The sequence below is a fragment of the Pan paniscus genome, chromosome 6 (genome assembly GCF_029289425.2).
Source record: "Pan paniscus chromosome 6, NHGRI_mPanPan1-v2.0_pri, whole genome shotgun sequence".
Lineage (NCBI taxonomy): Eukaryota > Metazoa > Chordata > Mammalia > Primates > Hominidae > Pan > Pan paniscus.
Window position 1 is genome coordinate 152,871,065 of NC_073255.2, and position 16,823 is coordinate 152,887,887.

Genomic DNA, 16,823 nt, shown 5'->3' on the forward strand with positions numbered 1-16,823 from the left:
CTCAAGGAGAACCTCTGCTAGGGCAGTAAGAAAGGGAAATGCGGGGTTTGAGCCCCCACACAGAGTCCCTCCTGGGGCACTGCCTAGTGGAGCTGTGCGAAAACGGTCACCATCCTCAAGACCCCAGAATGGTAGATCCATTGGCAGCTTAAGCTGCAGACACTCAATGCCAGCCGGTGAAAGCAGCCAAGAGGGAGGCTGGACCCTGCAAAGCCACAGGGGCGGAGCTTCCCAAGACCATGGGAACCCACTCTTCAATCAGCATGACCTGGATGTGAGACCTGGAGTCAAAGGAGATTATTTTGGAACTTTTTAATTTGACTGCTCCATTGGATTTTTGACTTGGATGGGCCCTGTAACCCCTTTGTTTTGGCCAATTTCTCCCATTTGGAATGGCTATATTTACCTAATACCTGTACCTCCATTGTATCTAGGAAGAACTAGCTTGCTTTTGATTTTACAGGCTTATAGGCAGAAGGGACTTGCCTTGTCTCAGATGAGACTTTGGACTGTGGGCTTTTGGGTTAATGTTGAAATAAGGTAAGAGTTTGGGGGACTGCTGGGAAGGCATAATTGGTTTTGAAATGTGAGGACATATTTGGAGGGGCCAGGGGCAGAATGATATGGTTTGGCTGTGTCCCCACCCAAATCTAAACTTGAATTGTATCTCCCCGAATTCCCACATGTTGTGGAAGGGACCCAGGAGGAGGTAACTGGAACATGGGTGACGGTTTTCCTGTGCTATTCTCGTGATACTGAATAGGTCTCATGAGATCTGATGGGTTTATCAGAGGTTTCCATTTTGTTTCTTCTTCATTTTATCTCTTGCTGCCTTTCCCCTCTTGCCATGATTCGAAGGCCTTCCTAGCCATGTGGAACCGTAAGTCCAATTAAACCTCTTTTTCTTCCCAGTCTCGGATGTGTCTTTATCAACAGTGTGAAAATGAAATAATATAACCTACAATGCTATAAAATTGGTCCAAGCCTTAATCCAACATGAATATCATAAAGAAAAGAAATAGTTAGGCATATAGTGATTTATGTGATGCTTTATACTTGTTTTATACCGTAAGTTCTAAGAAGGCAGGAACTGGGTCAGCTTACTCCCCACTGTACTTCACCACAAAACTAACTGCACAACATATAATTAATGTCCACCCTTTTGTTTCAGAAAGATGTATATACAAAAATGGGCAAAATCATGCCACAATTTATAATTTTTGTTATGATAAATGATTCCCATATTCTCTCACCAGAGAGGTGAGCTGTAACACAATCCCTTGAATTTATGATTTAAAACCCTCTCAGGGAGAATACCATTTTATTACAATAAAAACAAAAATGATAAATACTTAGAAAGCATTTACTCGTGTCAGTGACTCCAGTAAACACTGTTCAAATATAAAATAAATGAATAACCTGGTTCCAAGATGGCCGAATAGGAACAGCTCCAGTCTGTAGCTCCCAGTGTGAGCGACGCAGAAGGCAGCTGATTTCTGCATTTCCAACTGAGGTACCAGGTTCATCTCACAGGGGCTTGTCAGACAGTGGGTGTAGCCCATGGAGCAGGGCAGAGCATCGCCTCACCTGGGAAGTGCAAGGGGTCGTCAGGAAATTCCCTTTCCTAACAAAGGGAAGCCATGACAGAGGGTACCTGGAAAATCGGGACACTCACAACCTAATACTGCGCTTTTCCAATGGTCTTAGCAAACGGCACACCAGGAGATTATATCCCGCACATGGCTCGGAGGGTCCCACACCCACGGAGACTCGCTCACTGCTAGCACAGCAGTCTGAGATTGAACTGCCAGGTGGCAGCGAGGCTGGGGGAGGGGTGTCCACCATTGCTGAGGCTTGAGTAGGTAAACAAAGTGGTCTGGAAACTAAAACTGGGTGGAGCCCACCGCAGCTCAAGGAGGCCTGCCTACCTCTGTAGACTCCACCTCTGAGGGCAGGGCATAGCTGAACAAAAGGCAGCAGAAACTTCTGTAGACTTAAACCTCCCTGTCTGACAGCTTTGAAGAGAGTAGTGGTTCTCCCAGCACAGAGTTTGAGATCTGAGAACTGACAGACTGCCTCCTCAAGTGGGTCCCTGACCCTCAAGTAGCTTAACTGGGAGGCACCTCCCAGTAGGGGGAAACTGACACCTCATACAGCCAGGTGCCCCTCTGAGACGAAGCTTCCAGAGGAAGGATCAGGCAGCAACATTTGTCGTTCTGCAGCCTCCACTGGTGATACCAGGCAAACAGGGTCTGCAGTGGACCTCCAGCAAACTCCAACAGACCTGCAGCTGAGGGTCCTGACTGTTAGAAGGAAAAATAACAAACAGAAAGGACATCCGCACCAAAACCCCATCAGTACATCACCATCATCAAAGACCAAAGGTAGATAAAACCACAAAGATGGGGAGAAACCAGAGCAGAAAAGCTGAAAATTCTAAAAATCAGAGCGCCTCTTCTCCTCCAAAGGAACACAGCTCCTTGCCAGCAATGGAACAAAGCTGGATGGAGATGAACTGAGAGAAGAAGGCTTCAGACAATTGGTAATAATAAACTTCTCCGAGCTAAATGAGGATGTTCAAACCCACCGCAAAGAAGCTAAAAACCTTGAAAAAAGATTAGACGAATGGCTAACTAGAATAACCAGTGTAGAGAAGTCCTTAAAAGATCTGAAGGAGCTGAAAACCATGGCACAAGAACTACATGTTGCACACACAAGCTTCAGTAACTGATTTGATTAATTGGAAGAAAGGGTATCAGTGATTGAAGATCAAATGAATGAAATGAAGCAACAGAGAAGCTTAGAGAAAAAAGAGTAAAAAGAAATGAACAAAGCCTTGAAGAAATATGGGATTATATGAAAAGACCAAATCTACATCTGATTGGTGTACCTGAAAGTGACAGGGAGAATGGAACCAAGTTGGAAAACACTCTTCAGGATATTATCCAGGAGAACTTCCCCAGTCTAGCAAGGCAGGCCAACATTCAAATTCAGGAAATTCAAAGAATGCCACAAAGATACTCCTCAAGAAGAGCAACTCCAAGACACATAATTGTCAGATTCACCAAAGTTGAAATAAAGGAAAAAATGTTAAGGGCAATCAGAGAGAAAGGTCAGGTTACCCACAAAGGGAAGCCCATCAGACTAACAGTGGATCTCTCAGCAGAAACTCTACAAGCCAGAAGAGAGTGGGGGCCAATATTCAACATTCTTAAAGAAAAGAATTTTCAACCAAGAATTTCATATACAGCCAAACTAAGCTTCATAAGTGAAAGAGAAATAAAATCCTTTACAGACAAACAAATGCTGAGAGATTTTGTCACCACCAAGCCTGCCTTACAAGAGGTCCTGAAGGAAGCACTAAACATGGAAAGGAACAACCAGTACCAGCCACTGCAAAAACATGTCAAATTGTAAAGACCATCATGCTAGGAAGAAATGGCATCAACTAACGAGCAAAATAACCAGCTAACATCATAATGACAGGATCAAATTCACACATAACAATATTAACCTTAAATGTAAATGGGCTAAATGCTCCCATTAAAAGACACAGACTAGCAAATTGGATAAAGAGTCAAGAGCCATCAGTGTGCTGTATTCAGGAGACCCATCTCACATGCAGAGACACACATAGGCTCAAAATAAAGGGATGGAGGAAGATCTACCAAGCAAATGGAGAACAAAAAAAAACAGGGGTTGCAATCCTAGTCTCTGATAAAACAGACTTTAAACCAACAAAGATCAGAAGAGACAAAGGAGGTCATTATATAATGGTAAAGGGATCAATTCAACAAGAAGAGCTAACTATACTAAATATATATGCACCCAATACAAGAGCACCCAGATTCATAAAGCAAGTCCTTAGAGACCTACAAAGAGACTTAGACTCCCACAAATAATAATGGGAGACTTCAACACCCCACTGTCAACATTAGACAGATCAACGGGACAGAAAGTTAACAAGGATATACAGGAATTGAGCTAAGCTCTGCACCAAGTGGACCTAATAGACATCTACAGAACTCTCCACAGAATATACATTCTTCTCAGTGCCACCTCACACTTATTCCAAAATTGACCACATAGTTGGAAGTAAAGCACTCCTCGGCAAATGTGAAAGAACAGAAATTATAACAAACTGTCTCTCAGACCACAGTGCAATCAAACTAGAACTCAGGATTAAGAAACTCACTCAAAACCACACAACTACATGGAAACTGAACAACCTGCTCCTGAATGACTACTGGGTACACAACGAAATGAAGGCAGAAATAAAGATGTTCTTTGAAACCAATGAGAATGAAGACACAACATACCAGAATCTCTGGGACACATTTAAAGCAGTGTGTAGAGGGAAATTTATAGCACTAAATGCCCACAAGAGAAAGCAGGAAAGATCTAAAATTGACACCCTAACAACACAATTAAAAGAACTAGAGAAGCAAGAGCAAACACATTCAAAAGCCAGCAGAAGGCAAGAAATAACTAAGATCAGAACAGAACTGAAGGAGATAGAGACACGAAAAAAAACCCTTCACACAATCAATGAATCCAGGAGCTGGTTTTTCGAAAAGCTCAACAAAATTGATAGACAGCTAGCAAGACTAATAAAGAAGAAAAGAGAGAGGAAACAAATAGATGCAATAAAAAATGATAAAGGGGATATCACCACTGATCCCACAGAAATACAAACTACCATCAGAGAATACTATAAACACCTCTATGCAAATGAACTAGAAAATCTAGAAGAAATCTATCCATCTAAAAAAGGGCTAATATCCAGAATCTACAAAGAACTTAAACAAATTTACAAGAAAAAAATCAAACAACCCCATCAAAAAGTGGGTGAAGGATATGAACAGACACTTCTCAAAAGAAGACATTTATGCAGCCAACAGACACATCAAAAAATGCTCATCATCACTGGCCATCAGAGAAATGCAAATCAAAACCACAATGAGATACCATCTCACACCAGGTAGAATGGCGATCATTAAAAAGTCAGGAAACAACAGGTGCTGGAGAGGATGTGGAGAAATAGGAACACTTTTACACTGTTGGTAGGACTGTAAACTAGTTCAACCATTGTGGAAGACAGTGTGGCGATTCCTCAAGGATCTAGAACTAGAAATACCATTTGACCCAGCCATCCCATTACTGGGCATATACCCAAAGGACTATAAATCATGCTGCTATAAAGACACATGCACATGTATTTTTATTGCAGCACTATTCACAATAGCAAAGACTTGGAACCAACCCAAATGACCACCAATGATAGACTGGATTAAGAAAATGTGGCACATACACACCATGGAATACTACACAGCCATAAAAAAGGATGAGTTCACATCCTTTGTAGGGACATGGATGAAGCTGGAAACCATCATTCTGAGCAAACTATTGCAAGGACAGAAAACCAAACACCGCATGTCCTTGCTCATAGGTGGGAATTGAACAATGAGAACACTTGGATGCAGGGTGGGGAACATCACACACTGGGGCCTGTCTTGGGGTTGGGGGAAGGGGGAGGGATAGCATTAGGAGATATACCTAATGTAAATGACGAGTTAACGAGTGCAGCACACCAACATGGCACATGTATACATATGTAACAAACCTGCATGTTGTGCACATGTACCCTAGAACTTAAAGTAAAATAATAATTAAATAAATGAATGAATAACCTTTTGAGGAGGTACTATTATAATCCCCATATTACAAATGAGAAAACTGAGGGATAAGAGTTCAAGTCATCAATATCATACTGGAGGCAAAATTCAAGCTCAGGAAGTCTGGCTGAAGTCGAACTCTTAGCACTACACTACACCATTTCTCTCTCATGATGAGGTGTTCTAGGTACCTCTCAAACAAACCTCACATGAGCAATCCAACAAGAATTGTTCTGCCACAGAACTGGAACAAATGGTGTATCATATTTTGTGTCAATATATATCTGATGGGATTTAAACATTTTATAATTTATATTTAGGTACGTGTGTGCTTATGTATCTACACACATATATATGAATCTATATTAGCATAATCTAGATCTATTTCATGGAGGAGGAGGAAAGAGTAGTATCAATAATAGTAAAAATAGCTACAAACATTTATTGAATATTTATATCAGACACTGTGGTCAGTACTTTTCATGCACTATTGATTTAATTTTCCTCAGAATTTTTGATAGGTATTATGTTATCATCTACTTTTTTCAGATAATAAAACTAAGGATTAGGTAAGTAACTTTTAGTGAGCCACAGGTACTCAGGGCCTTATGCAGAAGATATGCATTGTTAGAGGAAACTAGAACTCAAGTCCTTTGTTCTCAGAAGGTGTAAGGATGAAACTCCCATTTCCTGATATGGGTAATCTGCTAGAGAAATCAGAAGCATTGTTTTTAAACGTTTTAACTTTGAGGTGCCTATTAGATATCCATCAGACAGGAGGGGATGAGATGCAAGGGGCAAATGAGGGGATTGGTCAAGGTAGAGACACCAAGAGCTCATTCAGCGTAAAACAAGGGGAGCCTGAGGATATGAGCAGACTCAGATTATAGGAATGTAGCTGTGAGTCAGTGGATTTTAGTAAAAATAAGAAGTTCTCATCTTGCAAATCTCACTAAGCAAGCTATGATCAAATTTGAAATATTTATTTACATTTATCAAAATGTGTTAAATATAAGCCATTTCTTATTCTCAAATACAATATATTAAAAGCAGTGTTGCTTTACCTGCAAATAACAGGCAGAAAAAGAAAAGAAACATAAAAATACATTTAAGTTGTTTGGTTTGTTTGTTTGTTTGTTTGAGATGGAGTCTCACCCTGTTGCCAGGCTGGAGTGCAGTGGCGCAATCTCGGCTCACTGCAACCTCCAACTCCCGGGTTCCAGTGATTCTCCTGCCTCAGCCTCCCGAGTAGCTAGGAGTATAGGCACATGCCACCACGCCCTTCTAATTTTTGTACTTTTAGTAGAAACAGGGCTTCACCATGTGGGCCAGGATGGTCTCAATCTCTTGATCTCGTGATCCACCCGCCTTAGCCTCCCAAAGTGCTGGGATTACAGGCATGAGCCACCGTGCCCAGCCACATCTAAGTATTTAACAGAGTGTGACTACCTGACACACTCCTACTAAGAAATGTCATGGGGGCCGGGCGCGGTGGCTCACGCCTGTAATCCCAGCACTTTGGGAGGCCGAGGTGGGCGGATCACGAGGTCAGGAGATCGAGACCATCCTGGCTAACACGGTGAAACCCCGTCTCTACTAAAAAAATACAAAAAAATTAGCTGGGCTTGGTGGCAGGCACCTGTAGTCCCAGCTACTCGGGAGGCTGAGGCAGGAGAATGGCATGAACCTGGGAGGCGGAGCTTGCAGTGAGCCAAGATCTCGCCACTGCACTCCACCATGGGCGACGGAGCGAGACTCCATTTAAAAAGAAAGAAAGAAAGAAATGTCGTGGAAGGTTAACAATGGGTTAATCTCTCCTGGCTGCTTACATTTCCTTGGTGAAGAATATATAAGTATGGAGAGAAAAGCAAAGTTGTTGAGAAAAGAGAAACTGTGAAGGGGACATGGAATGAATCTTGGACATGCAATTGAATTTCTAGGCAGCAGTAAGGACGAATTTGAGGTTCACAGTTACTAATCAAATGTGAAACCCCTCTAGTTTATCTGTGCATACACAGCATACAGTTGGATTTAAATGGGGTTTGTGGAGAAAGGATTTGAGAGTGTGAACAAAGGCACGTGGACATTTTTGAGGATAATAATGCTGCTGCTGCTGCTGATGACAAAAGCTAGCCTTATAGTGTAGTGTTGATACGGTTTGAATGTCTTTTCCAAAAGTCATGTTGAAACCTATTTCCCAAAGTGGCAGTACTGAGAGGTGGAAAATGGGTGATTTGATCATGAGGGCAGAGCCCTCTTGGATTAATGGGTCAACAGGTTAATGGATTAATGGGTTATCATGTTATTAATGGGTTATCATGGGAACAGGCAGCTTTTTAAGAACAGAAAGAGAGACCTAAGATAGCACATTTGCATGCTCAGCCTCCCTCCATGTGGTATCCTGTGCCATCTCTGGACTCTCTAGAAAGTTTCCACTAACAAGAAGGTTCTCACCACTTGTGGCCCTACAACTTTGGACATCTCAACCTCCAGAACTATAAGAAATAAATTACTTTTCTTTATAAATTATTCCATTTGAGATATTTTGTTATAAGCAACAGAAAACAGACTAATACAAATGCATACTGTGTACCAGAAAGGAGCCATTCTAAGTATCTTATATAAATTATTTATTCATCATAATAACCTAATATGGTATGTCTAACTATTATTGTTGCAATTTAATAGTAAACTGATGCAGAATGATTTGATAACTTATTGGAGTTTACAGCTAGTAGAAGGTGAAGGCAGGGAAATGCTTTTACAAGCCAGGTAGTCTGGCTTTGTATACTAATAATTCTATACCATCAGGGAGGACTGTGCTATCTACTGAATAAGGAGAGGATTAAGAACACCTAGGAGGAAGGTAATGAAATGGTAGAAGAATCTATGAATTGTGGGAAGAATCGATGAGTTGTAGAGCAAAAAGAATGAATGTTGGAGTTGGGATCTTCAAAGAGGTATACTAGAAAATTAGGAAGGGTTGGTTGGAGAGTGGAAGGCTTGAAATTAAAGATTATAAAGGAAGTGTATATATTTGGAATGATAAGTTCTAGAATACAATCCTGTAGAAGTGTGACTAATGTAATAAAGTTCAAGGTCTCTGGAGGAAAAGAGATCAAAGAAGAAGTGAGAGACCAAAGTATTGGAAATATTATATAGCAGTACTGAAGTCATCAAGACAGAACTAGTTTTGAAGGGAATTACTTAAATCCAGGGACTAAAATGGTCAACGAATAAAGTGAATTGACACTTAGCTGGTGAATGATGGAGGATGGAGTTGCCAGATTTAGCAAATAAAAAATACAGGATGCCCAGATACATTTGAATTTCAGATTTTTTTAAATGAATATTTTTAGTATAAGTATGTCTCAAATATGGCATGGAACATACGTACACCAAAAAATTATTTGTTGTTCATCTGAATGTCAAATGTAGCTGAGCATCTTGTATTTCATCTGGCAACCCTATTACTGGAACCAATATCTCAACTCAAATTTGTCTTACTTACAGGCTGAATTCCTAAACTGGATAAGATAGATCTTTACCACTAGTATTAATTTAAGCAAACAGAGCAATGAATAAGTTTTCCCAAGTCAGAATTTTATTCCTAGTTGGCTAAATTAGAGTAACTGTATTCCAGGATCTTATAATAATATATTCACATGAAAATATGAATGCATATGGCATTTTGTAAAAGCAAAAGTATTTTCACAGCATAAGCTGCACTCTAAAATTTTTATCACTAGTTATATGTGTAATAGGATGCCAGTGGGCAAGCTCCCTGATCATCTCTTGGTTGTTAATTCAGTTTAGTGAATAAGTTCAATTATGATGACAGGAAAATAGCCTATGCATTATCACAAATCATCTTTCATCTTTGATACAAGTGAAAGGATTACTTTCAATAATTCCATAGTTATATTTAAAGCAAATTTAGCATTGTGTTTGAAGTTATGCTTTTAAAAGTAATAGGTCCCACAATTTGGAACCAATACTGTAAAAAGATCTGTCATTTAAATATGGCTTCTTTTCTTTTCAAAATGCTATTACTATTTATTGAATTATATAGACAAAATCATGAAAGATAGGAATATATGTGTATTAAAGAGAATAGAAATCTAAATAATTTCAAATGAATTAAACATACAAATATGTTCTAATGTAGTTATATGGTGATTTTATAATCCATTAGGACCCTAAGTGTTTTCATATTATGGACTTTTCCTGTGAAACCTATAAATGATATAGGAAATATACATGGATTATATATTACAAAAATATTTTGATAGATATTTCATAAAATTTAAACTTTATAACTTTTAAAGATATCTCACATTTTCATAAATGATATTTCAAAGTAATTTTATATATATCATCTCAATGATCGCCACAATTCTGTGAAGAAGATAGAATAGGTATAATAATTTTTTTCTGTAAATAAGAAAATTAAGGAAAAATGGAAAGCTTAAAAGGTCACAAGCTAATAAATGGGAGAGTGGGTTGAAGAACCAGATATTTCTATTATTGTTTCTGTGTTCTTTTTACTGAAATAACATACCTCCTAAGCTGCTTCTATTTGTGTATACTATACCATGCCGTTTCTGTTCTTATTAAAATTATAATTAACAGCTCTTAGAGATCACTTTATAATTCTTGATAACATATTATTGAAATCTCACTAAAATCATTGTTTAAAAATCGTTAAGAATGCAAAACCTGGATATTACTGTATCCAACCAAGATAGAGTAATGGGGACCAGATTTACCCTCTTAACTGAAACAACCGTAAAACAGACAAAATATTTGAAACACTACCTTTCAAGAGACTAGACATCATCAACAAAAAAGAGTGATCCCCGAGAGACAGGAAAGGTAAGATAACTCAAGAAAGAAAAGGTAAGCTCGACAATTTTCCTACTGTCCTTAGAGACTTTCCAGACTGTGATACAAAAAAAGCAAACCCAGGCAGAGGCTGGCAGACTCCTCGAGTTGAGTTGGTCTGGTAGTATTGGGAGACTAGGTAGCTAGAGTTCTCAAGACAGTATACCAAGATGAAAAAGCTACAGGGAAAGAGATTTAACAGGTGTTTTTCTCAAAGTATTCACTAAATTATTATCACACATACATGTGAAGAAAATACTGAAGGACAGAAAAAGCACCACTCAAAATGACTAGAGGTGACAGTGACCAGTTCTCACACCAGGCCAAGAATGGTGCCATTTTCCACCAGCCATACTGGAAATCACATAATTCATGGCATTGGATAGAAAGCACAGAAAGTTCTCGCCTCAATCATGAGAATCAGCCTTAGATCAAGCATTGCTCTGGTCCTATCTAGAAGAAATCTTAAACACCTGACCCAAAAATATCAAACTCTCTTTAACTAACTAAATTGTGTCCCAGAACAAAGTTCAAAACTATTTATAGGAATACAAAAATATCTAACATCTTATAAGGTAAAATTCATGATATCTGGCATCCAATAAAAATGATCAGGCATACAAAGAAACAGGAAAATATAACCCATAATAAAGAGAACTATCAAACAAAAGATCAAAACTGACACAGATATTAGAATTAGAAGAAAAAGGCACTAAAACAGTTATAACAACTGTATTCCATATGTTTAGAAAATTATGTAAAGACATACAATATATAAACAAGACTCAAATTGAACTTCTAAATATGAAAGCTACGATGTGAGATGCAAAATACGCTGGATGGAAATAACAGCAGATTCACTACTGCAGAAAAAAACTAGAAAACTTACAGACAAAACAAAGAAACAATTTAAAATGAAATGCAGAGTAAAACAGTAAAAACAACAACAAAAATGGGCAAAGTGTCAATTAGCTATGGGGCAAATTCAAGTGGTCTAAAATGTATATCATTACAGTTCCCAGAGTCAGCAAAGGGGAACAGAAAAAAATTGAAGAAATAATAGCTCGAAATTTTGCAAATATGATGAAAACTATAAATCCATAGATTCAAGAAGCTAAATTAACTCCAAGCCCTAAACATCATTACTGAATTGTCAAAGCCACATTATGTACAGAAAAACAAAGACAAGAATGACAGCAGATTTCTATCACTGAAGGTCAACCTAGATTTCTATATTCAACAAAGACATATTTTAAAGATGAAGGTGAAACATAAAAAATCTGAAAGAATTCATCACCAGCATACCCATACTATAAGAAATGTTAAAGGAAGTTTTAGACAGACAGATATATGAATCTATAAAAAGAAATGAAAAGACTGGAAAGAGTAATTTATGGGTAAACATATACAATTTTTAAAAATTATTTAAGTATCTCTAAAAGATAATTAACTTTTTAAATTTTTTGATAATTGACTATCTAAACAAAAACAATAGTAATGCATTGAGGGGTTTATACTATCAGTAAAAGTAAAGTTAATGAAAAAATAGCAGAAACTGGAGAGGAGAAATCAAAGTACACAATTGTAAGTTCTTATACTATATGTAAAGAGGTATAATATAACTTGAAAAATTGTGGTAAGTTAAAGAACCCTAAAGCAACCATTGAGATAGCTAAACAAGGAATTATAGTAAGTAAGCCAACAAAGGAGATAAAATGGAATCATAAACATTTGTTTACTTCGATTAATCCAAAAAAAAGCAGAAAATGAGGAAAGAGTGAGCATAGATGGAACAAACAGAAAACAAGTATCAAGATGACAGATTTAAACCTACTCAAATTAATAATCACATTAAACATAAATTATCTTATTACCCAATTAAAAGGCAAAAATTGTTAGATTGTATTTTTTTAATTAAGACCTAACTATATGCTTTCTATAAGAAATTCACTTTAAGCATAAAGTAACAAATAGGTTAAAACTGAAATGATGCAAAAATTATACCACACTAACACGGATCAAAAAGCAATTGGAATGGCTATATTCATACCAATTAAAGTAGATTTCTGAGCAATGAAAATTAGCAGGGATAAAGAGCATTTTATAATAATAAAAGTGTCAATTTATTTAGAGAGCATACAATCAGTTATGAACCTAATAACAGAGTTTCAAAATATATAAAGCACAAACTATATAGAATCAGAATCAAAAAATAGAAAATTAGAAAATAGAAAATTGTACCATTAAGTCAGATATCTTAATAACTCTCTCAATAATTAATGATAGAATAAAAGGACAGAAAAATTGGTAAGAATATAGAAGACTTGAGCAACATTATCAACAACCTGACCTAATTGCTTTTATAGAATACTTCACCCAACAACAACAAATATACACTGTTTTCATGTGCACATGGGAAATTGACCAAGACAGGTCATACTATGGGCAATAAAACAAATATTAATAAATTTAAAAGGATTCATATCATGCAAAATATGTTCTCTCCATAGCATAATTAAATTTTAAACAAACAGAAGTATTCCTGGGAAATCGCCAAATATTTAGAGCAAAATAATATAATACACTTTAAAATAACCCATGGTTCAAAAAAATCAAAAGGGAAATTAAAAAGTATTTTTGAACTGAATGAAGACAAGAGTAAAACAGACTTAAATTTGTGAGATGCCGATAAAGCAATACTGAGGGACGAATTTTTAGCACTAAATGCCTGTATTTAAAAAAATAAAGATCACATGTCCAAGACTTCAGCTTCTACATTAACACATTAGAAAAAGGAGATAGATTAAATCCAAAGTAAGTAAAAGAAAGAAAATAAGATCAGAAGGAAAATTAATGAAATAAAAAATAAAATCAATGTAACTGAAAGCTTATTCTTTAAGAAAATCAATAACATCGACACTCTTTAAGCAAGATCATAAAGAGAGAGAGGGAAATACAAATCACCCAATAAGGAATGAGAGAGGTGACATCACTAAAGATGCCACAGATATTAAAAGGATGATTAGTGTATATGACAACTTCATGCCAAAAAAGTCAAAACTTAAATTTTTTTGACAAATTCTTTAAAAGGTACAAACAAGATTTCAAGAAGAAATAGATAACCTAAATAATCTATACCTATTAAATAAATAGAATATGAAGTTTAAAAGCTTCCCAAGAAGAAAACTCTAAGCTCAGATGACTTCATTGGTGAATTCTAGCAAACTTTTAAGGATAAAATATATCAATTCCGTACTCCTCCAGAAAATTAAAAAGGAGCGTCTTCTTCCCCCACTCACTCTATAAAGTCAGTATTGCCCTGAACCAAAACCAGATTTTACAAAACAAGAAAACTACAAATCGGTATCCTTTGCGAGCATAAATGGAATAATTTTAAACAAATATCTTGCAAAACAAACTCAACAACATTATCAAGTGAAAAAAATCAGGATTAGGTCGAGTGCATCCTCAAAGACAGGACTGGTTTAACATGTGAATGTTAACCAATGTAATTCACCATATTAACAGACTTAAAAAGAAAAATGATATGATCAGCTCAGTAGACATCAAAAAAGTATTTGACAAAATACAGCACCATTGTTGATTTAAAATTCTCAACAAATTAAGCCTACAGGAGAACTTTCTCAACCCAATAAAGGGCATCTATGAAAACATATATAACAGAAAAAGACTAAATGCTTTTCCACTAAAATCAGAAACGACAAAAATGTTGTCTCTTGCCATTTCTACTGTACTAAAGTTTTATGAGTTCAATAAGGCAGAAAAATGACATTAAAGAAAAGACATCTAGATTGGAAAAAGAAGTAAAACTATCTTTATTCTTAGATCACATGAGTGTCTATGTAAAAAAACCCAGCTGAATCTACAAAATAACTTCCAGAATCATCAAGTAAATTTAACAAGGTTTCAGGATACAAAATCAATATATAAAAATGAATGACAGTTTTATACACTAGCAATGAGCAATTGTAATTTTAGATTTTAAAATGGTACTAAAGTCAAAAAAATAACATGCTGGCAAGGTTGCAAAGAAAACACTCATACACTGTTGGTGGAAGTGTAAATTAGTTCAACCAGTGCGGAAAGCAGTATGATGATTCCTCAAAGGACTAAAAGCAGAGCTACCATTCGACCTAGCAATCCCATTACTGGATATATACCCAGATGAATATAAACCATTCTACCATAAAGACCCACGTATGCAAATGTTCATTGCAGCACTATTCACAATATCAGAAACATGGAATCAACCTAAATGCCCATCAATGACAGGTGGGATTAAAAAATGTGGTACATATACACCATGGAATACTATGCAGCCCTATAAAAGAACAACATCATGTCTTTTGTGGAAACATGGATACAGCTGGGGGCTATTAGCCTTAGCAAACAAACTCAGGAACAGAAACCAAATACTGTATGTTTTCACTTACAAGTGGGAGCTAAATGATAAGAAATTATAACACAAAGAAGGAAAGAACAGACCCTGGGGTCTACATGAATGGGGAGATGGGAAGAAGGAGAGGAGCAGAAAAGATAACTATTGGGCACTGGGCTTAATACTTGAGTGATGAAATAACCTGCACAACAAACCCCTGTGACACTTGTTTACCTATATAACAAACCTTCACATATACCCACAAACCTAAAATAAAAGTTTAAAAATAAATAAATAAACAACTTCAAGAATAAGTGTGACAAAATATGTGAAAAAATATTACAGTTAAAACTAAGAAGGCATTGCTAAAAAAATTAAAGAAGACCTAAATATTTGAAGAGGCATACTGTGTTCATGAGTCAGAAGACTCAATGTTACTAAGATGTCAAAAAATTCAAAACTTGATCCATAAATAGATTCAGCATAATCTCAATAGAAATCCAAGCAAGATTTTGTAGAAATTGACAAGCTGATTCTAAATTTATATGGAAATGGAAAAGATGTAAATAGCCAAAATAATGGAAAAATAAGATAAAGGTTGGAAGATTAACACTACCTTCTTTCAAACTTATAAAGTTTCAATAATCATAATGATGTGGAATTGGTACAAAAACACAGGCATAGATCAAAGGAACAGAATAGGGAGTCCAGAAATGGATCCATACATATATGGACAACTGATTTTGACCAAGGTGTAAGAGCAATTCAGCATAAAAGGGTAGTCTTTTCAACAAATTATTCTGGAGAAGTTAGACATGCCAAAAAATGAATTTTTAATCCATAACTTGCACTATATACAGAAATTAACTCAAAATGGATCATAGACTTAAATGTAAAATGGAAAACTACAAAATTTCTCAAAGAAAACTTTGGAGAAAATCTTTGTGAATTTGGGTAAAGGCAAAGATTTCTTAGATATGGCACCAAAAGCATGATCCAGAAAAAATAAGAATAAAGTGAATTTCAACACACGGTAAACACCTGCTCATCAAAATACACTGTTGAGAGAATGAAAAGATAAGACTACGAGACTAAGAAAAAAAAATTTCAAATCTTGTATTTGATGAGGGTGTATATTCAGAATATGTTCTGAAACTCCCTAAATTTAATACAAACAGCCCAATAAGAAAGAGAAAAACCTCTTTGAACAGACACTTCACCATATAAGGTATATGGATAGCAAATAAGGCTCAACATCAACAGTTATTAGGGAAATGCAATTTAAAACTACTATGAGATACAACTACACACCTAGATATTTATTAGGATGACTAAAATGTAAAAGACTGATCATTCTAAGTGTTAATATAGTTGTGAAGGAACTTGAACTCTCATACTCTGCTGGTAGGAATTTTTTTTTTTTAATCCCTCACCTCCTTCCCATCCCTTCCCCTAGTCCCCAAAGTCTACTGTATCATTCTTTTTTTTTTCTTTGACAGAGTCTCACTCTGTTGTCCAGGCTGGACTGCAGTGGTGTGATCTTGGCTCACTGCAGCCTCCACCTCCCAGGTTCAAGTGATTCTTGTGCCTCAGCCTCCCAAGTAGCTGAGACTACAGGCATGTGCCAACATGCCTGGCTTTTTTTTTTTTTTTTTTTTTTTTGTATTTTTAGTAGAGACAGTGTTTCACCATGTTGGCCAGGCTGGTCTCAAACTCTTCACCTCAAGTGATCCACCCCACTTGGCCTCCCTAAGTGCTGGGATTACAGGCATGAGCCACAGTGCCTGGCACCATTGTATCATTCTTATGCCTTTGCATACTCATAGCTTAGCTCCCACTTATGAGTGAGAAAATATGATGTTTGG

At 36.6% G+C, this 16,823-nt stretch overlaps 1 protein-coding gene across 1 annotated transcript in view; it reads right to left on the reverse strand.

Annotated features, from left to right (window-relative positions):
- Nucleotides 1–16,823, reverse strand: part of TFEC (transcription factor EC) — a 177,100-nt gene that overhangs the window by 110,666 nt on the left and 49,611 nt on the right. The window lies entirely within an intron of this gene.